Source organism: Hippopotamus amphibius, chromosome 13 (genome assembly GCF_030028045.1).
Source record: "Hippopotamus amphibius kiboko isolate mHipAmp2 chromosome 13, mHipAmp2.hap2, whole genome shotgun sequence".
NCBI classification, from domain to species: domain Eukaryota; kingdom Metazoa; phylum Chordata; class Mammalia; order Artiodactyla; family Hippopotamidae; genus Hippopotamus; species Hippopotamus amphibius.
Genome location: NC_080198.1, coordinates 66,860,826 through 66,872,774, shown reverse-complemented (window position 1 = coordinate 66,872,774; position 11,949 = coordinate 66,860,826). Strand labels below are relative to the sequence as shown.

The window sequence follows — 11,949 nt, the reverse complement described above, 5'->3', positions numbered from 1 at the left end:
ACACTTCCTATGATCTATATATTGCACTAAAAATGTGTCTTAAGGACAGACCCTTTGTTTTGAGTGGGAGAGGGATTGTGTCGGTAAACTCTAGCTAGATAGGCAGGCCATCTACAGTCTCTCTTCTTTGTCCTTGACATAACTTTGGGTTTTGGAGAAGGAATCCAAATGCAGATACTCCAGGCTAAAACATTAAAACAGGTATACTTCATTTTTTGTGCTTCACTTTATTATGTTTTGCAGATATTGGGTCTTTAATAAGTTGAAGGTTTGTGGCAACCCTGCGTCGAGAAGTTTATTGGTGCCATTTTTTCAACAACATTTACTCGCTGTGTCACATCTTGGTAACTCTCGCGATATTGCAAACTTTTCATTATCTATTTGTTATGGTGATCTGTGACCGATGATCTTTGACGTTACTATTGTAATCGCTTCGGGGTGCCATGAACCATGCCCATATAAGACTGTGAAATTAATCAGTTGCTGAAATGACAGCAAAGAATTTAAAATACGACATAAACTTAGTTGATAGAGCAGTAGCAGGGTTTGAGAGCATTGACTCCAGTTTTGAAAGAAATTCTACCGTGGGTAAGATGTTATCATACTTTGCATACTACAGAGAAATTGTTCGTGAAAGGAAGAGTCAATCCATGTGGCAAACTTCATTGTTGTCTTTTTTTAAGGAATTGCCACAGCTTCCCCAATATGCAGCAACCACCACCCTGATAAGTCAACAGTCATCAACATCAAGGCAAGATCCTCCACCAGCAAAAAGATGATGACTGGCTGAAGTCTCAGATGATGGTTAGCAGTTTTTAGCCACAAAGAATTTTTAAATTAGGGTGTATACATTATTGTTCAGACATAATGCTATCGCACACTTAATAGACTACACATATTGTAAACATAACTTTTATGTGCGCGGGAAAACCAAACAGTTCACGTGGTTCCCTTTATTGTGACATTTGCTTTATTGAGGTGGTCTTAAACAGAACCCACAATATCTCCAAAGTGAGCCTGTAATGTAAAAGACTGCCCCATGGGGAGAATGCAGCACCACTTCAATTAATTTAAGGGGTTCCTAGTTTTCTCTAACAAGCCTGGAGATATGGCTTAGAGCAGACACAACAGCAAGGGCAAGTGAGAAGAAGAAAGTCCCAAAGGTAGTCAAGGCTCAGGGAGAATGGCCATCAGTATGGGTCCCAGGGATACAACCGGCCACGGATCCTAAGTACAGCAATATCCGACACTGATCTGAAATTTCCTGTTTGGGATTGTACTTGCTCTCTGATATCCTTACAGAATCCTAGATTTTGAAACCCAGAGTCATCTTTGCTTCTGAGAATGGAGGTGGGCTCCAAGTTGTCCCCTGGGGCACTGTGACTGTGAAGGGAAGGCAAAAGGTGAACAAACTCCTGTTCAAGGTAGTAAATGATAAGCAGTGTCAACGTTCCTCTGGAGATTTGAGAAACACTTGGTTTACTGCAGAAATATGGAGTACAGGCTGAGGTATGTCTTTTGGCCACTTAAGCAAAGACTAACCCTGGGAAGGTGGGGAGAAAACTTAGTAATACTCAGGACTACCTTGGTATTTCCTGTGCCTCGGCACACAATGGGTATTGAAAACACAGGAAGGCTTATAGTTAAGAGCAACAGTTGTGGAGACATTTAAATTTGAATCCCATCTCTGCCAGGTGACTTTGAACAAGTTATTCAGCATCTGGAAACTTCTGTTTCTTCCTATTCAAGTGGACATAATGAGAAGAATTGAGTGAAATGATATGTGTAATATATCTGGCATGTGGTAAGCGCTCAATAAATAGTTTGCCTTGGGTTTTGGGGCTTTTGCAGGGAGGGGCAATTTATTGAAGTATAATTGACTTACAATGTTGCATCAGTTTCTGGTATACAGCAAAGTGATTTAGTTATACCTATATACATATTCTTATTCTCTTCCATTATGGTTTATCACAGGTTATTGAATGTAGTTCCCTGTGCTATACAGTGGGACCTTGTTGTATATCCATTCTATATATAATAGTTTGCATCTGCTAATCCCAAACTCCCAATCTATCCCTCTCCCACCCTCCTCCCCCTGGCAACCACAAGTCTGTTCTCTATGTCTCTGAGTCTGTTTCTGTTTCGTAGATACATTCATTTGTGTCGTGTTTTAGATTCTTCATATAAGTAATATCATGTGGTATTTGTCTTTCTTGCCCTAGATTTTTATTTTATCTGAATTTAAGTGAGAGAACAGTGTTAGATGCATTATCTGAAGTATTACAAGCCCCTTCAGTGAAGTGCCTAAATTCCTGATCAAAAACTCAGGGGGAAGAATAAAAGATTGGAGTATAGGAGGTGGTCCGTAGCAAACTACCTTCAACATTGTCTAAACTAGCCCTACTTTTTTTCTGACAAGGCAGTGTGAAATGGCTGGCACTGCTGGGAAAGGATGACCTCCTCCATTCTCCCTTCTGCTTCCAGACAGGATAGCATTTAAAACACCCCCAGAGTACCTATGTTATTCTCAGAGCTCAGCAGGGGAAACGATTCCATTCATTTCTTCAGGCACCCATTCCCATGCACTAGAGCCATCCTTTTCAGAAAGTGCTATTTTATTTTTAAGTTAATGTCTATGTTTATGTAAAGAAAAAGGGCTTGTGTGTTCACAGGAGTGAGCTTCCAATGATTTTAGGAAGTGGTGTTGCAGTAGGGGTCCTGAACACTAATCACCTTGTTTTATTTAGGACTCTCTCAAAGCAAGCAATAGAAAGCCAACTCAAATTACTGCAAGAAAAAAAATAGGAAAATGTTGGCTTATGTAATGGAGAATCTAGGAGTTTCTCTACATTCAGGCACATTAAGAGCAGACATTCAAAACAATGTCCTTGAAGGTCTGTCTGTTTCTCTTTCCATCCTTTGTTCTGCTTCCCTCTGTGTTAATGTCAATCTCTCCAGAACATGCTTTCCTTCAGCTCCTGACCTCAGCAAGACAGGGCCACTTCTCTCTTCTCAACCTTCTCATCAGACCTAATGACAACTGTCCCTTATTCCACCCATTTCCACATAATTCCCAACCACGGGAGGCAGATGCAAGAAACAACAGCCAGATGGGAAACAAAATGGCAGGGTCCCTTCTCCTCGCAATCAACCAAGAGGAAGCTCTCTGGTAAACCCTGAATGTTGGAGGACACAGCTTAGTCCTGGAGGCCTTAGTAAGGTTTTATGCTTTCTCTTCCTCCAATTGAAGATGGTGGATTCTGAAAAACCAACCCTGGCTTATTGACCCAAATATTTCCAGAGAGAGGAGAGAAAACTAGGGCCTACCTCGTACGAGGAAAGATGGTACACAGTGGCCCTGCCAGTTACAAGTGTGGCTCGAGGAGCAACCCCATAAACTCCCCCATTCACCTGTTGGAAAACAGGTGAGCAGAACTGAGCTGGCCTGACAAATGGCTTTGCAGAATGCTCCCGTAAACCATTATACACCTCTCCTGGGGCTCAGCATGGTTTTGACACACAAATAAGATATCCAAGTTTGAACTGCTCGAGGCTACACAGTAAGCAAAGGAGCAGAGGGAGTTCCCTTCCTAAAGAACAGAATTATGAAGGGCTGCCTTCCACCAAGGCTCCCCACCAAGTGAAGCCTGTTTGTCCTAGGGCTACATTTCGCCACAGTTCACTTCCCAAACCAGAGCTGTCAAGGGAAGTAATTTGTCCTCTGCAGCCTGCAGCCACAGCCAGCCATCTAATCTTGTTTTGATTTTGTTCATTGGCTCCAGGAATGGCATTTCCATTTCAATAAGTCAACTGGCGGATCTGCCTTTTCTCACTGTTTGGAATCTCGAATATAACTATTTCAAGTGTATCTATGAAATGCATGTTTCTTCATATACTTTTGGTTTCTTACTCCCTATTTTTTTTTATAATTTTCAAACTATAATTTCTGACAGTGCCCACTTGCTCTGCTTTACAATCAGTGACCATCCCCAGTAGAGGGTCCCAACCAAAGGTGGTTGTCCCACAGCTTGTCATTCCTCTTCCAACCCATACTTGGTCCTCTCCCTCTCTGCCTTTCAGAGTAGCTAGATGCCATTCGCCCAATACGAACTCTCTTAATTTCCCTTTCCTTTGTCTCAAAATTTGATTGACATTCTCCCTGTGTCCTCTCTCCATTCTGCTCTGTTTCAAAGCTGACGACTCCTTGTGTGTTCTTGATCTCATCCCCACCCCACCCCCTCTTGTTCTCCCACTGTCTTCTCTGCCTTCCCTCTGGCTGCTTCCCCTCAGCCCAGAAATGTGCTTGTTTCTCTATTGAGAAAAGCAAACAACTCAATAAATACAAAATGAAATTTTCCCTCAGATACTGTTTTTTCTTCAAGCATTCATTTTTTCTCTTTCCTGTAAGTACCAGACTGCTTAATATCGCGGTCTTCCTTTGCTCTTAACCACGTCTCGCCTCTGGTTTGCTTCTCATTGTTGTAAAGTAGCTTCCAGGAATCTATAATCTTTTAATTCCTTTTAACTCCTCAGCCCACCCTTCACTCTAGTTAACTCTTCTGAGGACAGAGATCTTGTGACCATTTATCCCAGCACAGATTCTTATATACCTAGCACAGATTTGATGCTCAATTAATATTTGTTCAGTTAATAATAGCTGCTTAATTCTGTTAATCACTCCTTTGATTTTACCATTCTCCTGGATTCTGGGACATTGTCTCTGATTTCTCTCTTCTGTTTCTGGTCCTTTTCATTCTCCTTATCTGATTGCTACCATTGAATGTAGACATTCCCTGGGATCATTTTCTTGGCTTTTTTTTTCTTTTTTTCATCCATATTCTCTAACTACACAATCATCATTCCCAAGATTTCAAATCTCACATGTATTTGGGTGATTCTCAAATGCAGCCTCTTTGAGCCTGAGTTTTCCTTAATGTCAATCATTTCCTGCAATGGATGTTCTGTAGAAGTCTTCGGTTGAACTTGCCCACACCTAAAGTCCTTATCTCCCCCTCCCCAAGCCTACTGGTCCTCCTGTATTCCCTGCTCCACTTCTGGTATCACCATTTACCAGGCAGTGGGTTCCCTTTTTCCTATCTCTCACATCACTCTGAACCTGGTACTGTAATAGGCACTGAAAACGCAAATATGAAAATGATTTGGTGCCTGCCTTCCTTCCAAGGATATGGTAGTCTATTCAGGTAGACCAAAGCATAAACACATAATTTCAGTGTAAAATGAAGGCGGCAATGATGGAGGTATGACTTTGAGGCCATCAAAGCACATAGGAGCAGCCACGTGCTTCTAGTATGATAAAGTTAGAAAAGTAGTCTTGAGGCAGACAGTCATTTGAAATGTTCTAGGGTATTTAAATTTCTGATCTGAGTCTTGAAAGAGGGATACTAATTAGGTAAGGAATACCAAAAGGATAATTTAGCACAATCCCTCTAACATCACACACATTATTATTGTCTATTATACAAGGCTATCCAGAGGTGACCTGTAATAATAACAATAGCTAATATATATTGAATACATACTCAGTGCCAGGCATGGCTCTAAATGCTTTTCTTCTTTAATTTAGTTCTCAGGAAAATCCTTTTAGCTATGATTTATTTTTAGCTTCATTGTATAGGTGAGGAAACTGAGGCCCAGAGAGGTTTAGGAACTTGCCTGAGACAGAGCTAACAGACAGCAGAGCTACAACGTGAACCCAAGCTCTCTAGCTACAAGTCTATGCTCTTATTCATTATACTGTATCATCTCCCTTTTGGCTTAAAATACTTCGCCTTCACCTTCACCCTTGTAGGATTTTTGTCATTTTGGTATTTCCTTATCAGGTAGTGTAAATAAAGACCCAAGAGATACCCTTTGTGCCAAGCTATCAAAAACTTCTGTTTCCTAACTGGAAATTTTAAGGGTTCATGAGAATGTTCTATATGCAACATAAGCCAAATGATCTAAATAAAGATTATCTAAATAAAAAATAACCACAAAATGTATGCAAAGATTGGTAGATTTGTCCTCATATCTTTCCTGATAATAATGGGGAAAATGATGAGTTGTCATGGATTGTGAGTTGTTATGGTGATAAAAGGAGGCTGAATTTTGAGGGAATCACACAATGATAAAATGTGGAAAGGGCTTTTAAAAATAATTATATAACCGTTCATCCAAATGTGCCTACTTCAACAGTGTCAGCAAATGTCTTCATATCAGAAAAACTCTAAAATTCTCTACACAAAAATCACCTGAATTTCTCTTCTTATCCAAAAGAACACAAGTGGCCAGAGCTAATATAGTGTTGCAGAAACTATTTTTAAAATTAGATTTTACTGGAGTGTCAAGTACAAAACATGTGGTGTGAGAGATGAAACAGAAAGAGTGCCTTCTAAGGTATACCAAGCAGCTTGGACTTTAATTTACAAAATTAAGGCCAGTTGAGTTACTTCTTTAAGATCACATTAGTTAGGGACAGAGAAAGACTACAATCTATGTTTTGTCTGCTATGCATTCTGTATCAGAGTTCAGAAGCTGAGAACTAGAAGTAATTTTAGAAGTCATCAAGTTCAGCCTTCCTTATTGTCTCTTTTCTTTAAAACAAAACAAAACAAACAAAAAACCATAAAAATTAGGAAGGTACAAAGGGTGAAATGGTTTACCCAAGGTCAGATTAGTGACAGAAACAGATTTCCCAGTCTCCTGACTCCCATTTCCAATGCTTTTTCTGCAAGTGAATATTCATCTGCTAAAAGGTCCCAGTTTGGTAAAATTTGACCATATGAGAAAATATGGTTAATGTCATCTTCTCCTTTTTGTTCCCCGAAATTTCTGATACTGTTCCTTTAAAAACTAAAAAAGTACCAGTGAGATGGTGGTGAGTCAGGAGAAGTGGAGGGGATCAGTGAGAGAGAACAGCCCCTGTGAAGAAGAGCATTTACCACTGCTATTGTTTAGAATTGTCAGCATGTGGCAATAATAAAAACAAGACCATATTTTGGTTGGTTTCATTATTATTTTTCAAGTTAAGACTACACAGTACGTTATCTCTTACACTTGGGTTGGCAATTCAAAACAGTGTCAGTGGTAGGATATGCTTCTCTGAGCTCTGAAAAGCACAAAAGGGACTAAAGAAGCAAATATGCCAGAGCAGTAAATTATATGAAATATAAAATGATCTCCATTTCCCAATGAGAAGATCCTCCAAATAAAAGATTTTGGCCACCTTGAATATACAATCTTTTAGGAATGTAGATGATATAGTAAAACCACTCCATAAATGTAGAATTTGTTCATTTTGTTATATACATATTTTAAATTGCATATTATGTAAAACTCACATCAAATGACAATTAACATGGCAATTTTAAAACCTTGAAATTTTTCCCCATCCTTTCACTGCATAAAACTATTTATTTAAGCTCTTCACATGCATCCTTGATAGCATTGCCTCCCTCATCACTAGAACCACTGAACACAGTTTCCAGTGCATGTGGAAATAAAGATTTCCTTCTAAATTATTTGGGATATCACATTTTCTTAGAATCTCTGTAGGATGCTATCTCCAGAAATTTTACACAAAATAGAATTAGTCATTCCCATAAACTTTTAGATAGTAGTTTTCATTTTATTTTGTTTTTAATTTGCACTGGAGTTGAGTATTTTTTGCTGGAAAGTTTTATTGTATTGCTTTTTAAAGTGATCTTTGAGAGGCTTACTTTAAGCAATATGCAACCTTGAAATTGTGAGACTAAACCCCCAGGAATAATCACTAAATCCATGAATATCACTGCTTCCTATTCAATACAATCTGTAAGTGACCTCACCTTATCTTTGGCCATAGCTGTTAAATGCCAGCTTGAGCTGGCATTAAGAAGAAAGCAGTGACACTGGTGCCATGCAAAATGCTGACATTCAGGGTCAGTGCAGCCCTACAATCTTTGACTGCCAAGTAGTGCATCTGTGCCCTTGACCAAGAAATGACGAACTTGCAAAATGAAATTCAGCCCCTTGAAGAGATAGTTTTGCAAAGGTGATGACTCCAAAACACCAATAAAACCAGCCAACACCATCATCAACCACCAACACAACATGAGCACCTACTGTCCATCCCCTCACACAGCAACCCTGTGGTTGTGCTCCAGATGCCAAAATAACCAGAGTCATGCTTAGTCCTGGGATCGGAGGATCTACAGAAGGTGGTTAGAGTCTTTTCTCAGACATCAGTTATTCAAAGCTGTTTTAATGCATTCAGATCCTCTGGCTGCACATTCAGAAAGGAGAAGGCAGCTCACAGTTGGCCCTTGGCATTTGGCTGTCTCCATGTGAGTTCATCTTCACTGACAACTACTTTTCAGGGCTTTAGACATCCATTTCCTGGCCAGTCCTACTAACGATCCAGTTGCACACTCTTGTGTAATTCCAATGGTAACAGAGAAGGTGAGCATTGGTTTATATAATTTTTTTTTTTGGACCTGAAAACTTTGTTGCAAGGATCTGCCAGAGCACAGACCTGATTTACAGACTACTTCTCTCCTCAAAGTTTATATATATTGATATATATAAATTCATAGTTTATATATATATTAAATATATATATAATTTAATTTAAATATTTAAATATTATATATGTGTGTGTATATATATAGATATGGATATCTATATCTATATATAGCACTATCAAGGACAACCACAAACTACAAAACCACTGCTTGAAGCAACTTTTCCCTTGAAGAAAACCTTTGCTTCATGTAGCTTATCAAATAAGTAAGAGTCAAGAAATATTTCTTGGATTATATTTTCCTTCCTGGAGAGAATATAAAATCTCTCTGCTTTCACTTTAAGAGGATTAGCAGTAAGTTTGATGAGAAAGATTTGGACTAATAAATGAAAAGAAAACAGATTTAAATACCTGTAGAATAAGACTGTGTTGTGAAAACTTTGTATGTTGATTAAATCACATACTTTTAACTTTTAGGATAGCAGAGTTTAAAAAAAAAAAAAAAAAAAAGCATGAGAGAAGATAAGCCTAACTGTTATCTCTAGCCTTCTATGGCACCTTGCGCAAATCATTTAGACTTGTTAGGTTTATTTCCTTAACTGTAAAATGAAAGGCTGAAATCCCAGTTTCCTATAAAATTCTATGACGATGACATTTTAAAAAGTTATGTGAAAAAGACATTTGAATTTAAGTATCTGTCAAAAGACATATTCAGAGTATATGAACCTTCTGAAAAGAAGAAATAAGGAGAAAATTCAATTTTTTAACAATAGGCAAAAGACTTAAAAAGGCACTTCAGAAGAAAAGGATGTTCAAATAGCCAATAAGCATATGAAAAGATGCTCATCTTTGGTCATAAGAAGTGCAGATTGGAAATGTCATGTGATAACACTACAACCCACTAGGATGACTTTTCTTTATTACCAAGTATTGGCAAAGGTGTAGAGCAATTGGAAGTCCTGCTAATGGGAATGTAAAGTGGTACAGCTACTTCATAAAACTGTCAGTATCTGCTAAATCTGAATATGTGCGTGACCCAACAATTCCACTCTTAGGTATATGCCAAACAACATAGAATATTCATAGAAGCTTTATTCATAACAGGCAAAAACTGGAAACAATCTCAATGTCCATCAGTAGTAGAATGATGTAATTGTAATATGTTATACAATGAAATGTATACGACTATGAAAAAGACTGAATTATTGCTACATTCAACAACAAGCATGAATCTCAGAGACATTAACAATATGCAAAAGAAGTCAGACACAAAAGAATATTTCATTTACATGCAGTTCAAAGACAAGCAAAACTAATCCTTGGGGACAGAAATCAAAGTAGCAGTTACCTTTGGGAGCAGAATACTGACTGGGAGGCTGGGAATGTTCTAAATTTTGATCTGGGTTGTAGTTGTAAGGTTGTATTCATTTATAAAAATGCATTAATCACTACTGCATCTATTGTAAATTAAAAAGTAGATCTGTAAAAGTTTATCATTTTACAGTATTATATGTTGTCAATAAGATTTATACCCCCTCCCCCAATTTTTATGAGCAAAGAAAGATATAACTGAACTTCAGTAACTCTTTCAATAAGGATCATGTATGTAAGTCAGGATTTCCAACCCAGACAAAAGAGCCCCATTGGGATGGAGCCCTAAAGCATCATCAAAAGTAACTGGAATGAGGTTGACAGCTTTGATGACATGAACCTCTCAGAGTCCCTCCTCCACGGCATCTATGCATATGGGTTTGAGAAGCCTTCTGCCATCCAGCAGTAAGCCATTCTTCCTTGTAATGAGAGTTATGACATGACAGCTCAAGCCTAATCTGGGACTGAGAAAATGGTCACTTTTGCCTCACCAATTCTGCAACAGACTGAATTGGATCTAAAGGCCACCTAGGCCTTTGTCCTAGCACCCAGTAGAGAGTTGGCTCAGCAGATACAGAAGGAATTCACAACATTAGGAGATTATATGAGTGCTTCCTGCCATGCCTGCATTGGGGGTACCAACATGCATGCTGAGGGTCAGAAGCTGCAGATGGAAGCTCCCCATATCATTGTGGGAACCCTAGGCCATGCATTCCATATGCTTAACCAGAGATACCTGTTTCCCAAATATATTGAGACGTTTATACCAGTTGATGCCGATAAAACATTCAAGGACCAGATCTATGACATATCCCAAAATCTTAATAGCAACACCCAGGTGGTTTTGCTGTCAGTTACAATGCCTTCTGATGTGTTTGAGGTGACCAAGAGGTTCATGAGGAACCCAATTCAAATTCTTGTCAAGAAGGAAGAGTTGACCCTGGAGGGTATCCACTAATTCCACATCAATGTGGAATGAGAGAAGTGGAAACTGGATATATGGTGTAACTCATATGAAACTCTGACCATTACCCAGGCAGTCATCTTCATCAACTCCTGAAGGAAGATCGATCAGTTCACTAAGATGCACACCTGAGACTTTACGGTCTCTGCCATGCACAGAGATATGGACCAAAAAGGATGAGATGCAATCATGAGGGAGTTCCCCTCTGGCTATAGCAGAGTACTGATTACTGTTGACCTACTGGCCAGAGACATCAGTGTGCAGCAGGTTTTCTTAGTCATAAATTATGACCTTCCCACTAACAGGAAAAACTACATCCACAGAATCAGTCATGGTGGACCATTTGGCCATAACAGTGTGGCTATTAACATGGTGACAGAAAAAGATAAGAGGACCCCAGGAGACCTTCTGCAACACCTTCATTGAGGAGATACCCCTCAATGATGCTGACCTCGTCTGAGAGGGGCTGTTCTGATGCCAACTGCAGCTAGGGATCAACCTTGGGGGATTGAGGAGCAGCAGGAGAGGGGAGGAAGGGAGCCAAGGCATGGACAGCTTGCCATTTTTTTCCTTGAATAAATGTCATTTTTTGAGGCAAAAGAAGGAACCGTGAACATTTTAGAAACCTTTCTTATGGTATGCTCTTGCCTCAGGCACCATCTCTTCTCCCAAAAATACTAATCCATCTCCCTAACCTAGTCAACTTCCAAACCCCAGAGGCTCCCCCCACCCCAGCTGAATTCCTCTGAAAATAACTCAAGGGGGGGCTACAATGTCAGCCACTCCACTTCATTTGCTGGACCAAACCTGGAGGGAGACCCTCTAAGTTTTGTGGCCCAGGAGACTGTCCCCAGGTGGTGGGGCTAGCAGGGGAGAAAAAATGGTAGCCACTTTTACATTATTCTGAATATTATATATTAATTCAAGAAAACAACACAAAATTCTGAATAAAATGACTTGCAAACTGAAATTCTTTCAATTACTATTTCTTTGGTGTCATTTAAGTAACTTCAAATTTAATTTTTATTTTTAAATCACATGTTAACATGTGATCCCGATCGGAAAAGATGGCAGCAAAATAGAGGAATGTGGAATATACCCCTCTCCACAGATG

At 39.2% G+C, this 11,949-nt stretch overlaps 1 pseudogene; it reads left to right on the top strand.

Moving 5' to 3' along the window:
- Positions 1-488: 488 nt before the first annotated feature.
- Positions 489-11,295, top strand: LOC130834475 (eukaryotic initiation factor 4A-I-like; annotated as a pseudogene).
- Positions 11,296-11,949: the final 654 nt, after the last annotated feature.